At 50.2% G+C, this 14,457-nt stretch overlaps 1 long non-coding RNA gene across 1 annotated transcript; it reads right to left on the bottom strand.

Moving 5' to 3' along the window:
• Nucleotides 1–4,132: 4,132 nt before the first annotated feature.
• On the bottom strand, nt 4,133–6,433 carry LOC129205178 (uncharacterized). The gene is made up of 4 exons (XR_008576638.1): nt 6,362–6,433; nt 5,472–6,035; nt 4,495–4,853; nt 4,133–4,181 (listed from the first exon to the last, which is right to left on the bottom strand). It is a non-coding gene; the product is annotated as an uncharacterized LOC129205178 (long non-coding RNA).
• Between the last annotated feature and the right edge of the window lie 8,024 nt (nt 6,434–14,457).

The following is a 14,457-nucleotide window of genomic DNA, read 5'->3' as shown; positions in this document are numbered from 1 at the left end:
GACGTAAAATTCACCCCGTAACATTCACACCCAAAAATTTTCTCAGACCTTTCTTAAGAGGACCAAGTCCCTGACCTGGGAGTCATGTCACGTCTTCAAGAAGGACTGCTGGAGGCTGCCTGGGGGTGAGCGTAAAAGCAGGGTGAGTGTATTCAACGCTCCCTCCCTCCTGCTCTCCCGCCTCTACCCACTCCTGAGACTTCCCACGCCTGATGTATTCACGTACTTGGTGACCCTGCGTGGATTTCTGGCGTGAATTAGTTGTCCCCCCTTGAGTTTCGTTATCTTCTAACACACCCTCAGAAAGGCATCGTCCAGCTCATCTTCCCCTTTCGTTGGCCGTGATCTTGGCTCCCGCTAGTTTCATTTGATGGCCTCTTGGTTGTGCACAGGAATATGTGTCCCTGTGAGTCCTTTCACATTTCTGTATCGAGGTGGGAGCACTAAAGTACAGTTTAAGTTAGGCTCAGATGATCTTCAGGCCTTCTAAGAGCTATGAATGACAGAGGGAATGGCAGCTACACCGTGTGAGACAAGTGAGCACCGTGTGTATGCCCCACAAGCGATGAGCTCAGCAGCTCGCTGAAGAATCACTTGTAAATAAGAAAATTGCAAACGGTCAGCCCTGTGTACAGATATCCTGCAAGCAGAAAAGGGAACTCTAATCTCTGAAAGTATTATGTTGTAAGTAGTTCTGTGTGCAGGTCCATTAGCAACAAACATGTTGAAGGAAGTAATTATTGTGGTAAATTTATTGACAGAGCTGGAAATTCCCTCCATATCACTTCTCTCATTCTCTTCACTTTTTGCTTGGTTCTGCATACACACAGTACTACCTCAGTTAATTTGGGCTCTCCAGGCTAAGGCAAGCTTCATAAGAACTGCAATGACAATCCTAAAATGAGGTAAGAGAGCCGGCAATCAAAAAGACTCCAGAACAGATGTTTTAATACATTTACTTAAAAAAAAATAGACATGCGTTCTGAGAAGGAAAAGTGTGAAAAATATTTAATAGATGACTGGAGAGCTTCAGTTGTGAGATATCGAGAGCTTATTTCAGTGGAGCTTGGCACTTGCTGAGATCTTGAAAGACATTATTGCACAGCGAAAAAAGAGAATGGGAATTCGTCTTGGCCAAATTTGAAAGGAAGCATCTAAAAGCCAATATTGTTTACACCCATTTCGGACTTAGTCAGCATGAAAGCTACCTACTAAGATGTGGTTATATTCCCTTAGAGTCATTTGTAAATATGAGTCTAAACACATAGAAGTGATTGGGATATTCTGTAACTTAAGTGCCCTGGCATATAGCTGGGAGCGTGCATTACAGCAGGGGTTTTCTGGCCATACAGAAAAACTGACAAAATGCAACACAGGAGAGTTATGACCAAGGTGCTGCATTACTGAGCATTAACAGCATAGGAGTAGACTGGAACTAGATAGAAAACCACTTTACAAAATAAAAAAAAAATATTTGGGATAGGAGCATTTAGTAAAAAAAGTGCTGGGGGCCTCTGGTAAACAGTCTGAGACTGGATAGCTGAGCTCGGACTGCAGCGTCTGTGGATAGAGTTGGCGACAATGAGTTTTGTAATAGGATTCAGAGCAATTTGGATTTTTGAGCCCTTTGAGATCTGATGAAAATCATGACAAGAGAACCAAGTGTATTATCATCATCATCATCATCCTCATTATTATTATTATTATTATTGCAACACTGATATTATTATGAGTGAATCAGCAGATGGCAAATGCCTTTCAGTGAAGGCACAGGCGAAATAATGTGTCTGGTAGCAAGGAGTGAAGCTAATGATTATGTGCTAAATGAAACAGCCATTCAGCACGCTGATCGGGAAAAAACATTTGGGAGTCATTGTGGAAAAAACATGGAAACCATTAGCCTGGTTCAGAACAGCAGTAAAGGTAAAAGCGACGGAGGTTGCGTTGTTCCTGCACGATGCTCTAGTTGGGGGCTTTATATCTGAGTTCTTCTTGTTGTCGTTATTGTTGTGGCTACGTTCACCTTGACCACCAAAAGCGAGTTCAGCTCGGCAAGGTGTCCACGTATCCAAAAGGAGAGCCCCTGCTCCAAAGCATTTAGAGTAGAAATATCCAAAATGCTGGTGGAGGCACTCACGGGGGTCCCCTTTTGCCCACCCCCTCTGACACCAGCTATACAGGAAAGGTAGAACAGCCAAAGCAGCGGCAGGACTGGGGGGAGGTCACAGCCCGGCACCTCCAGGGTCCCTCTCCCCATGGTGTGAAACCACGTCCCCCAGTCCCGCACCACTCCAGCCGAAACGCCCGAGCGCGTGCAAGGTCACTGTGGACAGGACCCGACCTCGCATCCACCAGGAGCCACGCAGACCCACTTTGCTGGAAGTGGGGTTCGTTTCTGAGCCGGGCCTGTCGAGAGCGGTGGGTGAAGCTCGTCCATGAGAGCATCCTCAGGGGAAAGCGGGGCACGGGGCTGAGGCCAGAAAGGAAAGAGGCAACGGTGAGGGAATCCAAAAGTTGATTTTAACTGTGTGACAGGTATTAACTACACAGCATTCAAAGGGTACAAACCAGGGTTTCATTTATTATAGTACGACACAAGTGCTCCAGCCCTAGCTGCCCACAGCTTCCCCCGCTTCCGCAGCATTGTCTAACAAGCCTTTCTGACTGCCCAGGCTAGACCCAAACCATTAGCGCAGAGGCGGATGGCTTTTGTTTGCTTTTCTCCTGATCTCTTTTTTTTTTTTTTTAATTTTTTGTTTGCCAAGTGGGCTCTACCACTAAAGTCTAAGAGTGCTTCTCTCCTTTTAGAACAGAAAGGTCTGAGTCCGGCCATCCTTTAGTGACTCCCTTGCAGCCAGTTAGCCCACAAAAATAAGCAAACTGAAGAAAGGAGTCAGAGCCTAAGCCCTTTATGGGAGATTGATTGTAAAGCTGGTGGCAACATGACAAGCTGATTTGTGGTGACTCCTCATAGCTTGTTTGAACTGTAAACCTCAGTCACATTTATTTATTGTATCAATGCAGATTTGTCACAACCAGCCTCAACATAGAGGCCGGCATCTTGTGCCTTGACCGAGGAATGCTCGGCCGGGCACAGGGAGAGCACAGGTATGTGTTCGTGGATGCACACACGTGAGACGCGCCGTGCATTCCCTCTCAAACCCCCCAGCAAACCCCTCCTTTGCTTCAGCACGTGCTGGATCAGGAGCTCGGCTCACTGCCACGTTTGGTGACGCCACAGCTTTCCGTGACGGCACCGGCCTGAGGCTCCGCGGCTCCTTCACAGGGACCTGGACCCCTTTGCGAGGCTTAATTCCCTTTGCTGTCATCTTTTCCAGTGATAGCTGGAGCAGCTGTTTCTTCTTCCCCCGTAGCATGTGGGTTGCCAGAAAGCCTGAGGGGCCCACCAGCTAATTTCCATACTTGGATCTAGGTCTGTATCTGCATCGTATTTTCTTGAAACAGTAGTCGCATAGTAAGTCCCTCTACCTTCTACACAAACGTGATTTAATGTCTTCCTCAGGAGCAGTGAGCTCATCTGCTATAACATGAAATTGTAAGAAGGATTGGCTCTCCTCTTATTAATGTAATCACTTTAGACTAGTTGATATGTCCTGTATACAGCTTATGGTGTAGAGTTTTATAGCATATTACTGCACCTCCATATAAGTCTAAACTGGTCATAAAACATAATCACTTACTGAAAAAAAAATATATTAACGTTGCTGAAACTAGGACACGAAGCGATTTTCATAGCAACGGATAAATAAAGGCCTTGGCAGAAGTCCTATTCTTTTGCACAGAAAAATGCAGATAAAAGGGACAGTGTTATACCCTTCCTCCATCTCTTTCTCATTTTTTACTCTTTCCCTTTGCCTTCAAAGTATCCCACCAGCCATGAGCAGAACCACGATATTAACAGTGCTAAAAAGGCTGCAAACCTCTCCCTCGGTCCAGCAACACTTGCTGTTACTGAGGACCCATGGACCCATGGGAAAAACATCCCGTGACTCCAGTGGCGGTCTTGGAAATATTTTTGCCCTTTTTCTTAGAGACATCAGCCCACAAAGAAAATGAGTAGCGTTGGGAAGCAAGACCACGCTGTACCTACCAAAACCGTATTCTCTCCCAAGTACCAGTAAGAAGCACTGAGGCAGGCTCTGATGCTGAGTAAACCTTGTCTAGACACAAAATTAGATCAGGTTATAAAGACTACTGTATTTCTGCTCTCTTCTGTTTATATGGCTCATATCAACACAGTATTTTAGTACGTGATGTCTATTTATGTATTTAACAGTTGTTAAACAGCTGTGCAAAGCACTGTCTGGATATTTTTATTTTAGTTTAAAAGTGAGTCAAAATACAGTTATATGTATAGTATGATTTAAGAGCAACCTAAATGGCCCAAATTTAAACTGAAGTAAGTACACGTCCAAGCCTTTTGGTAAGGTTTAGTTTTATTAGTTTAAAATCACACCTTAATTTAAAACATACCCGCATCCTGAATCCAGTCTTCGCTGGTATTTAAATAGCCCTTTTTCCCACCGCACCTAATGATAGGAAACTGAGGTTCGGAGTTACAGGACAGGGTGCCTGTGGTGGAAAAAAGGCATGAATACAAGGTCTTTCTTCAATCCACCGCGAGCGTCCAACCCTTGTACCAGCCCTCACGTGTGGGGCGGTGGGGACGGCAGTACAGGCAGGAGCCGCACAGCTGTGGAGCTGCTGGTGACGCGGGTGATGCACACCGTGCTTCTCCAGCAGTGGTAGTGCATCACCTCCCTCCTCTCCGTCACAACTGTATGCAGGGCAGCTTTCTAACTGGTGGCAAATAAGTCTGGGAGATGCCCTGGCTGGGGAAAAAAAAAAAAAAATGGTTTGGAGGTGGGAATGAGTGGCCCTGGGGAAGGGGGAGAGCACAGAAGTGTGGGGTGCTTGAGCATCACGGCCTCTGCACGTGAGCCCATCACCCCATGGCTAAACGTCGCCCCAAGGTTTTGGAAGGGTCTTTCCAGCTGCCAATGAGAGATTTAAGAGTAGCATTATATGCCTAATAAAAATGACTCTTCTGTCCTCCTCCAGCACTCATACATATGCAGACATAATAAACCATGGTATTTTATTTAGGGAAAGAAAGAGTCTTCCTCCTACTCCTTTTTCTGTTGGTTTCCACATCTGTTTTTGTTTGGAGTTTCAGTTGGTTATTTGGATTGTTCTGCTTTTTTAGACTGAGGGGGGCTAAGTAAAAAAGCTGCTACCAGGGCTTTCAATTGCAAAAGTCAAAACCCAAAACTCCTTGCTGAGAAGCCCCATCCCTGGAAGTGTTCAAGGCCAGGCTGGATGGGGCTTTGGGCAACGTGGTCTAGTGGAGGGTGTCCCTGCCCATGGCAGGGGGGTTGGAACTGGATGATCTTTGAGGTCCCTTCCAACCCAAACCATTCTGTGATTCCATGATACTTGCATAGACCCACCTGGCTGATAGCCTTGAGGTTCTCCTTTCATCTGAATAATGTGTCCTACATGGAGTCCTTCACGGTACGCCAGGTTTATAAACACTTGCAGGGTAATTTCCAGCAAGGGTACAATAGAAACAAATTTGCCAGAGCTGGAAAAATGAATCTGTCATCGCAAGATCAGTATTTGCAAGTAAAAGTGTTCAAGTTTAGCTTATGAATTTGTTTGCCTTGGCTTCAAGTCTATCACTTTTAACGGATATTTTGTATTTCAGAAGCATAGAAGTGAAGGAGTGTGTTCTTCCATCAAGATTTCAACAATCCTTGGCTTTGGAAAGCCTCAGACAGCCCATCTTTCCATTTTTTTTTTACTGTGCACATGTAAAAAATGGCATGATCTCTACTATTTCAACAGGTGGGTTTTCACTGTAATGTGCTCCGTGTGCTGCACAACCCTTCATTGTGGTCTTGCAGCAGGGCACCTCCACGAGCAGAGTAAGCTCAGCCCTCATACGTTAACCTTGACAGTGCAATCCACAAATCACAGTTTTGAAAAAATGATACCAAGCAAATGGATCCACACTGGAAAGAAAAAAAAAAATAATGTAGCAGCTGAAAGCTGGATTTGTTTCACATGACTGAGGGAGAGCAAACTGAATCTGTCAGTCAGCAAAGAGGAGTTACAAGGAATTGTCTCTCAGGAACGCTACACTCCGCTATGGATGGGAATGTTTTATCTCGGTCAAGCATGGGATACCTGTGTGTTTTCATGTCACACTCCCAAGTAGTAAGAGAAAATTAAATCAATTGTAAGTTTCGTAACAGAAAGTAAGTATGTATCACTTCATCATCACTACCTCTCTCAGCTAACATTGTCTTATTGAGGGTCACAGAGATGAAGGCATTACCTCAGATGAACCTTCTCCAATATTCTCTTAGGCATTTCAGATCACTCTTACATTTCAAGGGACAAAATTAATCTGAAAGCAAAAAAAAAAATTGTTCTCAGAGACACTTGTTTACTGAAGGTACCTCCTGCCTTTTAGCAAGGCTGTTTCAAGGGGAACAGTTCAGCCTTCTGTTGGAAGTGGTCTCCAATTCACATTTGGCACCTCTAGGCACCAAACCACTATGAACCAGTTCTTGCACACAACTAGTTAGTACCACAGCAAAAGCTTTCGCTGCACTAGAGACAGGTTTAGGAGAGATAAAGCTGAAAAAAATTCAACATTCCAGTGCAACAGCAGATTAAATAATTGCTCAAGAAAATGCGTGCAAGACCCACTACTGGTATCACAAGAAATATTTTAGGAAACTGTTTTAAAAAGAAGACAACTGTGGATGAAAAATGCCCACTTAGCATTTCTTTCCTACAGGGAGGAGCCTAGGCTCTCATTTGAGTCATTTTTCTGATTACTATTCCACACCAGCCTTTTTAAACAATGTCAGTCAAGGAATCTTACCTGCTGTGCCTTGGGTAAATTGCCTTTAAAATACTTTATCATGAAAAAAAAAACCCCACCAACACCAAATCAAACCAAAACAACCCCACAACAGGTCAAAAATTGATTAAACAAACACAATCTCTTTTGCCCCAGCAGGCTCGGTGCCGTTGCTTTTCCTTTTTGCCCTGTTTCTTCTTCTGCCTCACTCATGGTTATACAGGTAGTAGAACTGGCAAATAATCTGGGTGAGTTAGGCCTAAGTAAGGCCTGCTCATAGAGCATTAGCCCAGTAAAACTTAGGCCCAGCATTGAAACTTCCTCAGCAGAAAACCCCTAACTTCAGTTACCACCTTTAACAGGACTGATCTTGATGTGGGTTTTCATCGCTGCAGGTTCCTCAGTTGTTGACTTCAGTGAGCCTCTTCACAAGGGCAGGTCCACACAAAAGCACAGGTGGATTTGCCTCAACCTTTACAAAATTGAAGGATGGAAGGAAAGAGTGCTCTGCATTTCTCAGGACAGCTCTTGATGTGCCCAGTTTTAACAACAGGCACTTTGTGAGATTGCACTGCTGCTGCCCGGGCCAGTTCCCACTCAGCCACGTCGTGATGTAACCCGTCACCAGTCCTAAACTAAAATGACAGACTAGGATTTGGGGCCCTACTGAAGTCTGGCCCAGGAGGGATAGTGAGGGTTGAGTTTGGAGCAGTCCATGAGGCACTTACTGAAGGAGAGCCAGGCAGGGCTCAAGGCTTCACCAGCACGTCTGCTCCTGGCCTGGGGATCGCCCAGCTCACACTCATCCCACCATTCGTGGGGATGAACGGCCGTCATGCTGGGTTCGCATCCGTGCACTGCCAGTTCCCGTGCCGCAGAGGGTCTTCTGACCTGCATCTGCATCAACATCAGCCAGAGAGAAATCTAAAATAGCACCCTGCGAATTTGAATGGAAAGAGGGAAAGAGAAAGTCTGATTACCTTCAAGGCAAATAGCCCTTTGGTATCAAATCCCCAACCTCACAGCAGCAGCCTGATGGTCTCTGGGGTTCACTGTGACACCAGATGGGGTGGGGAGCAAGTCACTAAATGGTGCACAGCAACCTAACATCGCTGCCAGCGGGTGGACAGGCTGGAGAGGTTCTTCTTTCTAATGGCGAGGCTGTGGGCCAGGTCTGGGGCTCATCCATGGAAGCGTGGAGCGCTCCAGCAACACGGGCCAGCTTCGGAGCTCATGCATTTCAGAAACATGCTAAATAAGCAAGCCGACCAGGGATCGGTAACCACTGCTCCTGTAGGAAATCTATGCAATGAAAAAGTCATCAGCCCTGCCTTTTTTTATCCATTCCTCTCATTCCTCAGATTGAATTTCTTTCCATGCCATGTTTTCCCACTCCTCAGTCGTCCCCCCCCAAAGTCTGTTTCCTTCGGAGCTGCAATATTGGCCACCAGCAAGGAAGAAAAAGCTGATAAAAGATGATACACCACTCTCATTATTCCATAGTTTTCTCTTGATGGATTTAGAAAGGTCCCAAATGCAAAAAGAAATTAAATCAACAGGTAGGAAGAAAGATGCAAAGTGAAATTCAAGATGCTGGAAAGCTGCTTTTCTCCGGAGGTCCTACTCTTCCCTCCGTCCGGAAGACAGGAAAGAGCAGACTGTTCATGACAGAGGAGAGAAAACTTCTGGGGGTCTTTAGGGGGAACTCAATCAAAGAAATTATTTTCCCACAGACCAGAGCTGAGCAAACCTTAATGGCTTTTTCCTGATTGAAGAATAAATCAACTATTAATTTATGACCTGAAGTAACAACCCTCCAAGTGTTTTCCAGTTCTGCGAGTAGCAATGCTTGCGTCCTTTCTGCTTGGGTTTGGTTCTTGCCAGCTAGTGGGCTAAATATTCCTCATGAAGCTGCGGCTTAAAAAAAAAAAATAAAAAAAAAATAAAAGCTTAATTAAAAAAAAGGCCAGCCGTGTGTTTCCAGCATAATATTATAAACGTATGCATGGAGATCCACATGTATTAGAGATAATGTTAAGAGTAAGCACATGGCAGGCTGGAGGGGAGGGTGGTTTTGCGTGGGAAAGCCAAAGGGCCCATGTGCAGGTTATTGGGGGGGGGGGGGGGGCGCAATCCTGTAGTGTGGCAGCAGAGGCAGGGCAAAAGGGCTGCTGGGGAGGGGGGGCTAAGGACACACCATCGCTGCCGGGACATCCTGTTAACTGGACCTCTGCGGAACTGATAAATGGCTCTGGATCGTTTTGTTTATTTAAATGGAAGCCAACATTTTAACAGCAATAAAGGACGAGCTAAATAATTCGCTGGGCTGGCTATCAAGGTGAATAGGATCTCTGAAATATATGGGCTGCATTTAAGACACTGAACCCCACTGCGCCTTCGTTTGTATATACGCACTGTTTGGGCAGCCGGTATAAATTGTAAAATAAGATGACAATATTAGCATCTTCCCTTAGTTTCCCTTCGCCGAAAGAAAACCGCAGAGGGAACACTATTCAAGCATTTCCTTTATGCTCATAAGTTAATCAAGAAACATCAGGGAATGAGACATTTTTATAGCTTTCCAGTAAAATGCGATACAACTCGCAGACACTGAGCGATTTTACAGTTACCTTCCCAAAGTGCGGCAAACAGAACAACAAGAAGAAAAAAAAAAAAACCTAAACAACGTTTGCCCCTTGCTCTCGAAGACTGGCAATGAGGTTGCAGGAGAAAATAATGTGTTTGTGACTTCCGAGCCGGCCGCCCACGGACAGAAACAACAACAGTAATGAAGCCACGGAACATCTTGAGCAATTTACGAGAGGGCTGTGCTCAAAATATTAAGCGCCACCACACACACAAAAATAAAATAAAATAAAAAAAAAAAAACATGCGATCGCTGCTGTTTCAAAGTCAGGGCTCTATCCTGCCACGGGTGGGTTGTGGGTTTTTTTCGTGATGCCTTTGGCAGCCCCCCCCTCCCGTGTATTGCTACGTGTTATGGTCGAAATAAACCGGTTTCCCCCCGAAGCGCTCCGTGCCCTCGGCTGGGGCGGGGAGTGGAGGTGCAGCCCCCCGGGGAGACCGAAGCCCCTCCGGGCAGCTCCCCGCCTTGCCCCGGGGCAGAGTCCGGGCTGCACGGGAGACCGCCTGCACCGCCGCTCCGTGCCGAACCCCCCCGCTATCATCCCTCATCCAGGCGGAAACTTCATCACTTCTTACACCTCTGAGGCTATAAAGACGGTCGGAATAAAAAAAAATACCCCAAATAAATCCCCCTCTCTCCTCACACCTCCGCCACCCAGGCCCGTGGAAACAGGGGGAAGGGGGAGCAATCTCCCACGATCATCCACTTTAAAACGCGGGTGGAGTCCCCTGCATCCTCCCCTCCAGGTACGCCCGGGCAGTAACTTTCCCGAGCCCCTGCAAACGCTTGTGTGAAATGACTTTCTCCCCCGCTCAGCATCTCTGCTGCTGCTCCCCAGCGCTCCCTGTTTTCAGGTTTGGGAGCGGTTCCCGCACCGATGCCTTTATCAAGGGAGAAGAGAGAGAGACCGAGAGAGGAAGCCCGGAGGGTCGCCGGGCACCCTCCAGGTTTGCAGCCCGGTGGCACCTCCGAGCCCGGCTCCTCTGGGCAAACATCGCCGGTGCATTTCGCTTTTCATCTGCCTGTCACTCGTTCCAACGTTTACAGTTAAACAAGTTCACGGTTTACACGCAGTAAAACGTCGATATTGCGCTTAATGGTTGCGGAGAAAAGGCTCTTCGCAGGGATCCTCATAAAAGCCCTTTATTTAGTTTCGAGCATTTTCTTGTAATCAATAAAAGTTGGCTGTTATCTCCCAGCGCATTTAGCGGGGAAGTTTATTGCCTGCCGGGCGGATTAAGGGCGAGACAGGAGTGCACCATACAAGGAAGGGACTCCCGAGTCCCTCGATCCGAGCCTCGGATTCATAAAATATAACCATCCATTACGTTGCCGATATCTGGAGCCAGCAAATATATACAGACTATAAATTGTCGCCGGCGGGGTGCGGGCCGGCCGCGGGCGCGGGGGCTCCGCCCGCCCGCATTCCTCCCCTCGCCGGGGGGGCGCCGGGGGGGTCCCCGGCCCATCCATCACCGCCGTTATGACTCTGCGATGCAGCAAATGGGTTGTGTAAAGAGGCAGCGTTTGACAAGGTGGCATGGTTATCCTGTCCAAATGATGCATAATATTAGTATTAGGGCTTAGATCATCGCATGCTTTTAAAATCATCACCGCTAACTAGAGCGGGGGGGGAGTCCTGGGGGCTGCAGGGGGCAAAAGTTTCCATGTAGATAATGATTATAGATGGGGGGATTTATGGGGAGGGGTGCTCGCACAAACAAACACGTCTACCGTAGCCGGAGAGAGGGGCCCGATCCGGCCGGTGCCGCGGAGCCGCCCCCTCGCCGCCCGGGGCGGGTTGCGGGAGTGAGGGCCGGCGGGGGCCGGGGGAGGCCATCAGGACTGCACCCTTCCCGTCCCTCCCGGACACGTCTCCAAGGGCTTGCTTGAGGAGAAAGTAGAGACCCTTCCTCGCACGCCGACTGCTAACCGGTCACGGCTGCGGTCACAGACACCAGTGGGTGGGGGCGGAAAGGAGGTCTCCGGGGCTGGGGAAGGGGTCACTCCTGCCAAACCCTCCACATCAGGATCTGCCCTTGGAAATACAGTATGGTGAAGCGAATTGTACCGGGATGTTTTCGGGCCGGCTCAGTGCCGCATCTCATCCTCCTTCTTCTCGCTTTCCGGGGCTGGGGTCAGGCACAGGCTGGAGGTTCGGGGTCGGGGGTCCCGACGGAGCTGGGGGGGGTCTCTCCCGGTGCCGCACGGGTCAGCGCCCTCCGTAGCCCGGTTTAAATCGGGCAGGGATTTAAATCGCCTGCAGGCAGCCCGCCCGCGGTAGAGTTAAGGGAGAGAGTGCCTGAGCCAAGGGAAGAAAGGGAGGAATGGAGAACCCCGGCTCCAGCCTTCCCCTCCTGCCTTCCCGATAAACCCCGCCGCCGCTTCCCCGCCCGGGGCACCGCGCAGCACCCGGTCCCTGCGAGGCTGAGGCGCCGTTGGCAAGAGGCATTTTTCCGGGGGAAACGGCTTTGGGCTGCCGCTCGAGTCAGCAAACGTAAAAGGGGGAGGGGGGAGAAAGTTCTTTTTAATTTGGCATTTGCGCTGCCGCCTCGCCCGGGGCCGGTACCGGGGCACGGCCCGCGGAGTGGGTCAGCAGGGCCCGGTGACAATGGTGCCGTGAGGATGATAAAATCCCCACTCGGCATGATTTATCAGCCGTCTCTGACCCCTGAATAGTTGACTTACGTGGCTGATGACACATTACCCGGGAAATGGGGCTGGCGTGATTTGTGGAGTACGTCTCCCCCCCCCCGCCCCCTCTTTTCGGCTGCTGGGCGCAGGAAACCTTGCAGCCCTTGCGTCCTCTCGAGCATCCCCATCCCCTCCATCACCCTCAACCCCTCCAGCATCCCCATCCCCTCCATCACCCCCATCCACGCACGCAGGCAGCCAGGGTAACCCCACCGGGCCCGGCCAGGCGGACAGGGGTGGTCCCGGGCAGCCTCCTCTTTTGGCCACCGAGGGAAGGCGGCACTGGTCATCGCGCTGTGTGGGGTGGGAGAGAACAGGCGATGGCAACGAAGGCCGGGAAAGATGGCCTGGGACCAGGCATAACTGGAGGGGTGTGATGGCTGGAAACCTTTGATTTGGGGTTTGCCTGGAGAACGGGGGTGGAGAAGGGTGGCCTGGGTTTTTTAAGGCAAGCAGAAATTTGATTATAGCGTACGGCAGAGGTCTGTGATTTGCGGTGAGCGGATTTCATTAACTACGGCCGTCTGAGTCCTGGAAAACCCGGTCAGGCCCGCGGGGCCGGGGATGAAGCTGACCCCGAGGGCGGGCGGCGAAAGGAGCTCGGCCGCGGCGCCGGTGCCTCGGGCCGGGGAGAGCCGCGGCGGCTCCGGGCTGCTCCGGCCGCGGGGCTGGCACGGCCGCGGGCACTGCCCCTGCCGCTCCCTCGCCTCGGCTCCCTCCGCAGCCCGCAGGCCCCTGGGATCGGCCCGGTGGGAGGGCGGGGGGCGGCCGCTTTCCCCGCTGCCCCGGCGGGCAGGGGCAGCCCCGGCCTCTGCGCTTGCTTTCTGCGGGTGAACCCTGGGGCAAGGGGCGCCTTTCGCCCCACCTCCACTCGTGTCACCTGCTGTAGCCGTCACCGGGGCGAGGGGAGGGTTGGTTTGGGTCCCCTCGTCTCGAAGTTTACCTATGGCGTTTTCGATGATGATGATGGTGGTGGTGGTGGTGGCAGCAGCGGGCAGTAGGTGCCCGGGGGCTTTCGGGCTGCCCGCCGGCGCAGAAGTGGTATCGGGTCTAATTGCCGTCAACGAATGTCACCGGCAGAAGGAAAAACAAAACCTGCCTCCAAAGATCCCGGAGCAGAATTTGGCAAGGCTCCTAAAGACACCAATTAGCAAAGGCTAAACCCATTAATGAAGTGGCGGCTCTCTGGTTTCAGCCAGGTGGTGCAGATCAGAGCGCCTGTATCTGCAGCAGAGCTCCGCTTCCCTCCAGCCAGGACCTCACAGCAAACCTCCACATCAATAATATGCTTAATGGATCTCATTAGGGCTGGGGCCGCGAGTCCCGGCCTGGGAGCAGGGGAGGTGAGTGGAACAGGGGGGGCAGTGCTCCCCCCGTCCCACCGTGGAGGGACGGGCTCCCTGTCCCCGTGGGGGGACGGCCGGGCAGGGCCGCCGTTCTCCCCCCCCGCCCCGTCGGTACCTGGCCCTCTCCGCTACCTGGCTGAGCTCATGGGTTTGCGCAAGCTGCATTTCTAGCCGGCTCTTTCAAATAAATGAGACTTCGGCATCGCCTCGTCGGGCTCATTAGCCACCCCCCTCACCTTTCATCTGAGCACCCTCAGCCCGCCGACCTACCAGCATCTTCGGCCGTGCGGGCTGCGGAAGGTCCCGGGGCGGCGGCAGCGCCTTTCCCGGGAGCCCGGCATCCCCCGCCGCGGCCCGGCCCCGGAGCAAGCCCCCGAGCCGGGGTTGTGGAAGAGGAGGGAAGGGGCTTTTGCGAAATTGATTTAAAAAGAAAAGCATCCAGACCTCACCTCTGTAAAAGGGGACAGGGGAGAAGGGAGGAAATATTTCCGTTTCAGCTGGGGGAAAACATAAAAGAGAGGAAAAAAGGAAAGCTGGGGTACGATAAGCTCTGCCGAGGTGAGCTAGAATATTTAGCTAATGGAGGTGGACTATGAAAGGAGACTTCATATTTCTCTCCGAGGAGTCTCTCCAGGTCCGCAGCCGAGAATACACACAGCAAACGTTGTGCTTGAATTATAGCTGAGGGTTTGCTTTATTTGAATTCACTGGTGTTTATTTAAGAAAGTGAATAAAGGTTTTGTGTAAACAGCCATTATTTCTGATGAGCGCTCAACAGCAATAAGAAGGGGGTGGTTTTTTAGTCGAGATTGTGGCAAAAGTTGACATTTCGGAGATTGCAGTTTGTCTTGCCGACGCCAGACAGTCCCGAGGCA

This window comes from Grus americana, chromosome 3, assembly GCF_028858705.1.
Source record: "Grus americana isolate bGruAme1 chromosome 3, bGruAme1.mat, whole genome shotgun sequence".
Classification (NCBI taxonomy): domain Eukaryota; kingdom Metazoa; phylum Chordata; class Aves; order Gruiformes; family Gruidae; genus Grus; species Grus americana.
This window is presented reverse-complemented; position numbering and strand designations above follow the sequence as displayed.